Here is a 12,016-nt window from a genome sequence, read left to right on the forward strand (position 1 = left end):
GTGTTGAAAGGTAAAATAGATCAACTGATGCTAGATGTTTTGTAAAGTGAGTAGGTAAAATAGATAAAGTAACTTTTTGTGGTGCCAAATAGCTAAAAAAAATAGTTCCACCAATGTGGATGCTCTTAGATTGTATTTAGAACCAAAGCTGTGTAATTTCCTATGATCAATGTACATTTATTTGCAAATCAATAAAATAAGGAATTTTTCAATTTTGGTTTTCTTATTTATTCCAATAATTAAGTGCCGACTTCATTGTAAAATCTTTAATATAAAGGGAAAAATATAATCAGTCAAACCATCATTTTGAGAAGCAATAATACAACTCCATCCATTCACTTGAGTTTGGCCCAATTCCAAAACGGGCTTGGGCATGGTCTCTCACACAACTCAAATGGCAATTCCACCACAACTGAAAATGCTAACCTGAATAGATAGGAAAACCACTGAAGCATCGTCTTTGCAATGCAACGAAGGTTTTAAAGGAAGTAGTGGTCTTGTAAATCTATTTTGGATGGGTCAAGAAACTCAAACATATCGTGTTTGGGCTTCTGAATATGATGCTACCTCGTTGTTACAATTGATTGAAAACTAATCCTTTTACCTTTATTATTGTAGAACAAGATGATTGGAACATATTTATTTATTTATTTATTTTGCTCTTGATAGAATTCTATTCTAATTTAATCTAAGCGTATATGTATGTAAAGTTCTCTCTTAGAGACTTAAACTTTGGTCTTTGCCCCCACCCAACAAACACTTATATTTGTGAAATGACTATCAAGTTATGGGTGCGCAGTGATGATTGGTACTTGGATAAACAACTACCAATCAAAGAGGCTGAATTTGTGGGTTTTTAGGTGAGATTCCGTTGGTAAAGATGGCTTGATGGTTTCTTTTGAAATGATACGAATTTCCATGTTTATTTCTGTGGAAAAGCAAGATATGTATTGTTTTCTTATGGCTTTATATTTCTAATTTCTAAAGATAACTAGATTTTATAGGAATTTGAATGTAGTGATATTTGTGGAAGAAGGGACGGAGCCAAAAAAAACTTCTTGCAAGGGGCCAATCTTTAGGACCTGGATGAAATTGTATAAAACCCAATTTACACATGCTTGTATACATAGTTATGTATGTATTTACTTAAAAATGTATGTAATTTTTTTCATATTTTGCGAGAGAGAACTAAACTAAAATTAGAGAAAATGCATAAGCTAATTCCCTTTCTTAGATTTTTTAATACCATAAGTTTTATGTAGATACAATCTTTCATATAAAATTGAATAAGTAATATTATATAGTACTTGAAATATTTATAAATTTTAGATAAAAAATTGAATTTAAATCAAGTGCTTATATGGTATATGTAATGTATTTTACTATTTTTAACTTGTTATGATATCATTTTTTTAAAAAAAAATTTATTTCAAAAAAATAATTTTATTTACCACTCACAATGCTAACAAATTTGTGGAATACACTAAATACTTAACATATAAAAAAAAATTACTTGATCCACAAGTAACAAAGCAATACACCAAATGAAGAATTATCTGGGAAAAATATCATTATAATCAATCTTTGAAAAGAAAAAAAAAAAACTTTATTTTCTTTTTGACTAATATCTTATGTGACTTTGTACTCTTTTCAATCCCAAGAATCAACAAAATACTATAAGATAAGAAAAATAACAATAAATAGAAGAAAAAAAAAATTTTGAGTACTCAAGAGAATTTAAAAAAAAAAAAAAAAACTAAGCATATTAAACACATTTCAAAGTGCATTGTTGGAACTACAATGACAAAACCTAAAACTCTTTAGACAATAATTCATTAGTATATAATTACAGCTATATTTATTATTTGATAGTTACAATGGAGAGAAATGATTTGAACCTTAAATACTTTAATAGAAATATCAAGAGGTGTTAACCAGTTGAGTTATAAGGTTCTTGCTTATATTTATCTTATTAATGACATTATAAAATTGAATAAACTTATTTTGCAATAAATAAATATAATTTTAAGAAGCCCAAGATAATATTGCCTTAACTTTTCATAGTCACACACACGTAGTTAAAATATCAAGTTCTTATACTTTAAATTATACATAAAACATATTTTTATGGATATTTTAGTGAATGGTATCTTTTTTTATTTTTTTAATAGAATATAATAGTATCATATCAATATAAAAGTCAGCATTTTTTTTTAATAGAATTTTAATTTATGACGTTCCCTTTTGATGATTATGCTCATTATCATCAGACCAAAACACTAATTGGTTTTTGGTGTAGGTGGAGATTCAACACCGAATCTCTTATTCAACCATCAAAGACTTTACCAATTGAGCAAACTAAAACTCAAAAAAAAAAAAAAAAAAAAATTCAGAACTCTTGTTAGGAATAAAAAGTATTTTGTAATTTGATAAGATTTTCAGAATAGAGATTAAATTCGATAAAAATGTGGTGTAAAATCTAAGTTTTACCCCTCCAATCCCAACATGCCACATCATCATTTACATATTAAAGAATAGGTACAACCACACTCAATTTAATACCTATTTGAAAATCTAACTTAATTGTGAGTTTATTAAGATTTTATTATGTGTGGCCAAATTTATTAAGTTTTAAGTAAAAAATTAATATGACAATTTTTTATTGGATAGTGTAAAACATGGGTTTACACCTGTCCTTATTAAATTCGGACCTTTTAGAATATTAGTTCATTATATTATATTATATATATTTTTTAATGAAATTATATTATATTATAATATAATGAAAGTTGTAAGGACGCAATTTGAGTCCCTAGCCCAAATGATAAGTGAACCTAGGACCAAAAAGCCTAATACAATGAATTTGTAGAAAGTGGGTTGAAAAAACTCGGCCTTAATGAATCCGACAACAAGTAGAGTGGATTTAGATGACAAGAAAACGAAAATAGTCTAGTTTAATCTAAAGAAAATCGTCCTCGGCACAGTCTGAGGAGATTTATTGTAAAGTTGTGATTTACAACTATATTTGTAGTTGGCTTTTATTCCGTGCCAAATTTGATTATAATTTTATTCAATCTTTTTTACCTTGTATTTATTGTGGGATTTGATTGTAAAGGTTGTGTGATAGAAAGGGAGAGTGTGAAGACTCAAGCTATTGAAGACTGAAGAGGTTTTTGCTGGTATCTCGCAACTTAGCATCCCGTGAAGTAATGCATGTGCCCTACACATGACTTGAATGCGAAGAGTCAGTATAAATGGAGACAGCTGTGTCCGCGAGTATCTCGCAGGTAAGGCCTTCCCGCAAGACATTCTGTTTTACCAGACTGTACTATCTAATACACACTTTCTGTACCCATACTATATATACTCACATTACTCACAAATGTTAAGGAGTGCTTCTGAGAGAAAACCCTAGCCAAATACCTTGAGAGTTAGAGATTGTTATACCCACAATCCTCTACACAATAGCTTATGGATTTTCCTCAACTCCTACCTCTCTATTTCCATACCATTGAGAGGTTGATAGTCCAAACACTTATCACACCCTTTCAGAGTGTCAAGTGATTGTTTGGTGCTGTTGGGAAGCATTGGAAGAAGCCAAAGATGGCAGATGCAACATGAAGCTTGTTGCGGGATCCAAAGAGCTAGTCAAGACACGATTCCGAGAAGCCTTGTTAGAGTAGGAGCTTAGAGGGCTTAGATACAGCAAGTAGATTAGGCTTGGAAGGTCTCTTGCTAACCCATGTATCCCAATTGATTGTCTAGTGGATCGATTACCGCTTGGAGGGCGGCGGAGAGATTTTTCACCGAGTTCTTCGGTTTCCTCTTCGATAACACATCGGCGTGTTATCTGTGTTTGCATTCTTCTTCCCTACTCTTTTACATGTCATTTTACTACTATGATTATATAAATATGTGCTAGAGTAGCTTGTTTGTTTATCCGCTCGCATTTACACTATTCCGCACTTAGAATTAAGTTAATGTAAAATTTATCGAGCCTTAACTTTAATTTGGGGGTCTAAACAGCTCTTCTGTTTTTTTAACACATTTTTTAGTCAATTGGTATTAGAGTGGGTACACTCACTATGGTTTAATTACCTGAGTGTGTTCCTTGACCCTTTGTGATGGACTGATCACAATCTCTTAATGCCCCACCATTCTTTGATGGAGGCAACTATGCTTTTTGGAAGGTCCGAATGAGGGCTTTCTTGTGTGCTATAGATTAATCCGTATGGAATTCCGTTGAGAATGGGTATGTTAAACCCACAACTGCCAAGTCCGAATGGGACAAGGTAGCTCTTGCATTAGCTAATGCGAATAGTACGGCTATTAATGCTATATTCTGTGGCGTGTCCCTTGATGAGTTTCATAGGATATCATACGTGAAGATAGCTAAGGAAGCTTGGATGATCCTTGAAACGACCTATAAGGGTATCAAGAAAGTCAAGGACACAAAGCTTCAAATTCTTACCACCAGATTTGAAGAACTTAAGATGGGAGATGATGAGGCTTTCGATTCTTTCTATGGAAAGCTCAGTAAAATTGTAATTGCCAAACTCAATCTCGGAGAGAAGATTGAAGATTCTAAGGTGGTGAGAAAGATTTTGAGGCCTTTACCGGAGAGTTTTCGAGCGAAAGTCATAGCTATAGAAGAGAGTAAAGACTTGGATGAGATCAAAATCTAAGAGTTAATTGGATCTCTCCAAACATATGAGCTGGGACTGCCTTCTCATAAATCAAGCAAATCACTTGCTCTTAAAACAATCACCGAGAGAATGGACAACTCCTTCGAAGAGGATGATATGGAGAAGGAAGTATCATTCCTTGCAAAGAACTTTTGAAAATTTCTAAAGATGAAAAACAGTGGGAAGCCTTTCAACAAAGGGAAGTTTTCATCTTACAAGGGTGATAGGAAGGAATTCAGGAAGAAAGATGAGAAGGAGCCTCAATCTACTCAAGAAATCACTTGCTTTGAGAGCAATGGACATGGACATGTCAAGAGAGAATGTCCTAACTATTTGAGAATGAAGGGCAAGGCATATGCCACAACTCTCAATGATTCGGACTCTTCCAATTTAGATTCGGAGGATAGTTGTGATGAAGAATGGAACTTCTCAGCATTTATGACTATTGCTCATATTGAATCTTCAGAGGACTTGAATTTTCTTGTGCAAGAACTTGGGGAGTATAGTGATGTGGAATCCATGGGAATTGTAGAAGAATCAGATGCTGAAGTAGATGAAGATATAGTTGGTCTTCGAGAGAATTACAACTCTCTCCTTGAGAAGTCAGGAGAGTATGCAAGGGTGGCCAAGGCGGCTGTGAAGGAGATGAAGAAAGCAAAGGAGGACTATAGAAGTCTCTTAGTAAGATATAAGGAGGCCAAATGTGAAAGAGAGACTTTGAATGGAGAACTAACCAAAGCCTATTCAAAGATAAAATTTCTTGAGCTTGAAGTGGTTCAAGCCAATACTAAAGTAGAGTGAGTATCCTCCAAGAAACTCGATGAAGTCTTTTCTCATCAAAAACCTTTCTCTGAGAAAACCGGTTTGTAATACACCAGAGAAAGTAGTCCAGCTGTGAATATCTCCAAAGAGGTGAAGTTTGTGAAGGCCAAAGAGCCAGTTGTAGTTGCTCCTACTGTGGAAAAGGCAAAGGTTGAGAAAAAGAAGAATGTGGCTAACCAAAGGGTGTTGAACAAGCCCCGTAACCTATCTGTGGTTAGGTCTGAAGCCAAAGGGAGATTACCTCCAAAATCACAAAGAGGTCCTAGAACGAACCATTTCTGCCATCATTGTGGACTTCGAGGACATACTAGACCAAATTGTCATAAGTTGAGGGCATTAAAGAATGCAAGTGATCAGAGGTCAAGAGGACCAAAAAGTGATAAGAGGAATTGGGTTGTTGGTCAACCAAGAAGTCAAAATGGAGATTCCGGTGTGATGGATTTAATGAAGACGATTGAGGCATTCACCACATGTTTGGCAAACTTCAACAGCAGGTTTGAAGGTCACAATTCACGTACCTAATCCTATAGGGATATTATCCCAAACACACGTGACGTGTGGATAAAGAGGGGTACTCATGCATGATTATCTCCTATGTCCATGCATCAATACTTCCAATGCTTAGGATCATAGGTTCATGCATCATATCATGCATTTCTTTCTATTTATAGCATGTTTCTTTCACAAGTTTTGCTCTTACTTGTAGTTATTGATCTTACTTTTCTTGTTTTGTTTTTGAGTGTGTTCAAAAATTCAAAAACCCATAAAAATCGAAAAATCTTCAAAAATTTTGATCACTTGTGTTGTGTATTTCACATGTGAGTTTGGCCTAGTACCCTCATACTAATGGCATAGTGCATTTACGAGCCTAGCTTGTTATGCATGCACATTTATCTATGTGGGAAAAATCTTGAAATCTATCTGTGATTGTTGTAAATAGATCTTCAAGCTTGTCATGAATGATTGGTCCATAGTATTGATGGTCTTGATACTTGCATAGACTTGTGCCTATATCTCTTTCCACTTTATTTTTATGTTTTTCCTATAGAGCTCTCCAAATGTAAATCTCCAAATGAAAAGAGATAATGAGCTGCAAATACCAGTTGTGTATGACTTGATTGAATTGATCATTGAAGCTTCACTTTGGCCTATGGACTATTCCTCATTTGATACTCACACACTACACACAAGAGTTCGATTCAATTACTGCTTATCTCATTTGTGTGATTGTACATGTTCAAATGTGATGTGTATACTCAAGTACTTGCTGGTCAAACCCAGAAAGATCTTTAACTATTTTATATGTTTTTGAAAGTGATTTTATACTTTCACGCTTTTAGTTTTTGTTCAAAATGCAATTTAATGTTTTTCCTCAAAAACTGGTTCAGAGGTCTTTTCGCTAGAAGCTCGCAACTGAGAGCTTCCCGCGAAATGTAATTAAAGGAAATTAAAAAGTCACATTTTCATACAGAAGGTCTCGCTACTACCTCGCAAGTATTTCATGACTAAACTCTTCTCACGAAATGTTTTTAGGCAAAAACTGAATTTTTTTTCAAGTTCATACAAAGGCTACTGCGACTGTCTCGCGACTGTTTCGCGACTAAGGGCTTCTTGCGAAAGCTTCAGTATGTCTCGTGACTTTTTCGCGATTGTTTTGATTCTTTATATCCTGCGAAAAACACGTGTTTTTAGTTTTTATGTAGCAGATGTGACAGGTTTTCAAAAATTCTTCACTTCCCTCGCTTAGACTCTCTAGAACCCCCTTCAACCCAAAACTTATTTTTCTTCAAAACCCCATCAACTTCAAGTTTATATTTGTAAAATCTCTTCAAGGTATGAATTTCTGATACCCTCTCGTATCATTTTACTAAGATTATGCAGATTTTAGCTTAGGGTTTTGTATATTGGGGATTTTTCGAAAATGGGTTGGGGTTCTTAGTTTTTGTGAGATTTTTTCAAAATATTTGATTAGGCTAAGTCCCATTTGCTGTGATTGTTCTTGTGTTAGCCCCTTGTGGCAGTTTGAGCATGTATTAAGGCAAATTTCATTATGTTCATACAGTTTACATCATCTGTGTACTTTGTTGCATGTTAGGTGTTTGACAAAATGTCCTAGTGATATTTTTGTGTTGAATTGGACTCAATTGAGTTCCAATGCTTGGATTTTGTCTTGACTGATCATGCTTATCATGTTTTGGTCAGTGTTTGTGGTGTTTACACAATAGGTCCAATTTGTGCCTCAATGCCATGCCATGCACACACTAAGCACACCTCATGCATCTCATGCTGCATCCCCATGCATCACATGCTGCACACATATGCATTAGCACATGCTCAGAACAGAAACACACATGCACAGTTACTTAATTCATACATTGTGTTTATGCTTGCTTGGTTTAACATCTTTAGCATGTTGTTTGAGTTCATTTACTCTGTTTTGAGTAGGTTATGCTTTGTTTTAGGGTGTTTTACTTTTGTTTTCGACTAACTTGTATCTAATCAACTTTTCTGGTCTGTTTGTTTTGTTTTGCATTTGTTCCCTTGTTCTATGTCCATTTGTGTAGATGTCTCACCATTCTTCTCGTGGTAAAGATCCTGTTATTGACCTCACATCATCACCAATGTCAAAACGGACACGGCACTCATCTGAAGTCTTAAACAACGAGAGATTTAAGTCTCCCCTGGACTCTCAGACTTTCTCTAGCATCTTTCAGGATGCCCCCATTGTGGTGTAGCGTATTGTTAAGTTTGATACCTTGGGATCCACCTTTATCCCTAGGATCTTTGCAGACAAGGATTGGACTGATTTATTTGGAAACTTCGAGGATCCGACTGTTGAATTGATTAAGGAGTTTTATTCAAATGGAAGATTCACTGGAGTAGAACTACAATGTTGGGTTCGAGGAAAAGAGTTCACCATCACCCCAGATTACATTGCACAGCTTCTTTATATCACCCAACCTGCAAATGCGGACATGTCTCCCTACGATGACAGACTTCCTGCAATGACGGATATTCTTCGTATTCTTGGAGATGAACATGAAGTTTCAGCAAAGGGCACATCCATCAGAACAGCAAAGTTCAAACCTGAACTAAAGACTCTCACCTTCATCATGTTCTTCAATCTATATCCATTGTCCAACGCGGGGTTTATCAATCTTGGACATGCATAGTTTTTATGTGATCCAATCACTGGAACTCTGATTGACATTTGTGCTCATATCTTCCAGACTATAGGAAAAATAGCAACACGATCAGTAGCAAAAATGTGTCTTCCATTCTGTAGTCTTCTCATGAAAATCATATTACGTGAAGGGGTTAGTCCACCAAGAGATGGAAAGCTTTTAGTTCGTCGTCGCCCAATTTCTATATCATCTCTTGAAAAGAGCAAAAGTCATTCTTCTGTTGAGAGGAAAAAGCAAAATCTGTCCACACCACTGGATTAGCTACTCACACTACCGAGACTACATCTTCTCACATTAGTGCACCTCTGATTGTTAGCACTTAGTTAGGTCAATCTAGCTCTCACGCTGACTGGTTCACCATCTTGGTTGAAGGTTTGCATGAGCGTGTGTCAGGACTTACAAATGTCATCTACTCCACAAATAACCAAGTTCAAATGCGACTCACCGCCATTGAAACACAGCTAGATAAGATTCAACGCAAGTTAGAGGAGAGCCTTTAGCTATTCATGCCAAAAAGGGGGAGAGCGTATTCCATGCACAAACTATATAGATTGGACAATAGCATAGTAAGGGGGAGAGCATCACAAGAAAGGAAGTGTGCATAGTGAAAGGGGGAGTTTTGTGAGCTCAAATTGAAAAGCTAACACACTACATTATACTCTTGGATAGTTGTTTTGTTTATAGTTTTTACTACTTTCATTTAAAGCTTTAACACTCTATTTTTAATTTCAGTTTATATTCAGTTTGTTGTTTACCTTATTTCTTTGTAGCATCTTTTTGTACTCTTAAGATATTGCCAATATGTCTTGAGTACCTCACTCTTGTGCCCTAGTAGACTCTTGTGCCCTAGTAGGATCTTGTTCCTAGATGCATATACTTCATGCATTTTACATTGGTCGAGTGTTGGACATGCAATTGATCCGTCGGATTGCTCTTTATTGCATTGCGTGCCCAGATGAGCATTTACTTGCTAAATGTTCATTGTAGTCATTCTTCAATGACTAATCCTGTTTGATTAAGTTTTGCTTACATGCTCTAATGTGTTTACTAACTTAATTGCATTTTACTTGCTCATATACGTACCATGTATTCAACTTATCATAAGCTTAATGGAAGTTTTGTTTGCGTGCAAGCATTTCAAGTTACAAGTATATAAGTGCAAGTGCTTCACAGCTTCTAGATTAGGTGTGAGTGAGTTTTGTCACTGTTCCCAAACTCACGTTTAAGTCTAGAGTATGTTATAGGGGTTTTGTCATGGAATAGCCAAAGAGGGAGATTGTAAAGTTGTGATTTACAACTATGTTTTTAGTTGGCTTTTATTCTGTGCAAAATTTGATTGTAATTTTATTCAATCTTTTGTATCCTGTATTTATTGTGGGATTTGACTGTAAGGATTGTGTGATAGAGAGAGTGTAAAAACTCAAGCTATTGAAGACTGAAAAGGTTTTTGCAGGTATCTCGCGACTTAGCATCCCGCAAAGTAATGCATGTGCCCTGCACATGACTGGAATGCAAATAGTTAGTACAGATGGAGACAACTGTGTCTCGCGAGTATCTCACGGGTAAGGCCTTCCCGCGAGACATTCTATTTTGCCAGACTGTACTATCTGATACACACTTTTTGTACCCACACTATATATACCCACATTACCGATAAATGTTAAGGAGTTCTTCTGAGATAAAACCCTAGCCAAACACCTTGAGAGTTAGAGATTGTTATACCCACAATCCTCTACACAATAGCTTGTGGATTTTCCTCAACTCCTACCTTTCCGTTTCCATACCATTGACAGGTTGATAACCCAAACACTTATCACACCCTTTCAGAGTGTTAAGTGATCGCTTGGTGCTACTGGGAAGCATCGAAAGAAGCCAAGAATGGCAGATGCAACATGGAGCTTGTTGCGGGATCCAAAGAGCTAGACAAGACTCTGTTCCGAGAAGGCTTGTTGGAGTAGGAGCTTGGAGGGCTTAGGTACAGCGGGTAGATTAGGCTTGGAGGGTCTCTTGCTTATCCATGTGTCCTAACTAATTGTCTAGTGGATCGATTACCACTTGGAGGGCGACAGAGAGGTTTTTCACCGAGTTCTTCGGTTTCCTCTTCGATAACACATTGGCGTGTGATTTGTGTTTGCATTCTTCTTCCCTACTCTTTTACATGTCATTTTACTGTTGTGATTATATGAATATGTGCTAGAGTAACTTGTTTGTTTATCCACTCACATTTACACTATTCCACACTTAGAATTAAGTTAATGTAAAATCTATCGAGCCGTAACTTTAATTTGGGGGTCTAAACAGCTCTTGTGTTTTTTTAACACATTTTCTAGCTTTCACTTATATATTTCTCTCAAGTTTGATTACATGTTCAATTCTTGATTGCTACAGTATTTTTCTCTTAATTTCTCGATCCTTTACTCTCAAGGTCTCTCTTCCATTTTATACTTTCTCCCTTCTTCCCTCTTTACCATCCACGTGTAAGGCAAATTGCTAGTCTTTGATCCTTGTCCCATCAGCACCTTCCTGAAGTCTTTGGTAGTAAGGTTGAAAATTACTATTCAGTTATCACCTCCATATTAATGCGGCCAGCTGCTTAGGTACAAAGCGTTCAATGCGGTGGTAGCAGCTTTTTTTTTAGATATTTTAGGACTTCCCTCTATTCTGTGCTTCTGTAATACTTATCCATATCAATAGAATCTCCTAGAATGCTTCCCTGGACTGTAGACTACCACTTCAGACCTCGGCTTTGCTCAGCTGAGGAGAGATTCATCCTTGGACCATCCTCATGGGCCCATATGATCAAAACTAACCTCTTCACTCACTAACACAGACTCCTTTGATTATGTTTGCCCCCCCTCAGACTACTTCATATCCTTAGATTGCCCAATATACACATAGCCATATATATCACTAGGCTTAACATCCCTAAAAAAGTGGTTGAAAATATTTAAATGGAAATAAATCTTATGTATCAATCTATTTTCTTAATTATATTCTGATTTACTATTTTTTTCTGTATAATATTATAATTTCAGAAGGAAAGTGTATGATTGGTTGTTTCCCATTGTCCATCATTGGAACATATCCATTAGAATCTAATCTTCTTTTCAAATTAATTGTTAAAGTTCCAATTGTATCCATATCCACCCTATGGTTTTAGCTTATTAGAGCATTAGTATCCGAGAATGTAAAATAGTGTCTTTTTACATTCTCAAAACCTACTTAATTTATTTTACCATATCATTTTACAATTCATCTCACTTCTAGTTTCTTTTTTACAACTCATTAAAATAATATAAACCATATCAACAAATAATATAAAGG

This window comes from Quercus lobata, chromosome 2 (genome assembly GCF_001633185.2).
Source record: "Quercus lobata isolate SW786 chromosome 2, ValleyOak3.0 Primary Assembly, whole genome shotgun sequence".
Classification (NCBI taxonomy): domain Eukaryota; kingdom Viridiplantae; phylum Streptophyta; class Magnoliopsida; order Fagales; family Fagaceae; genus Quercus; species Quercus lobata.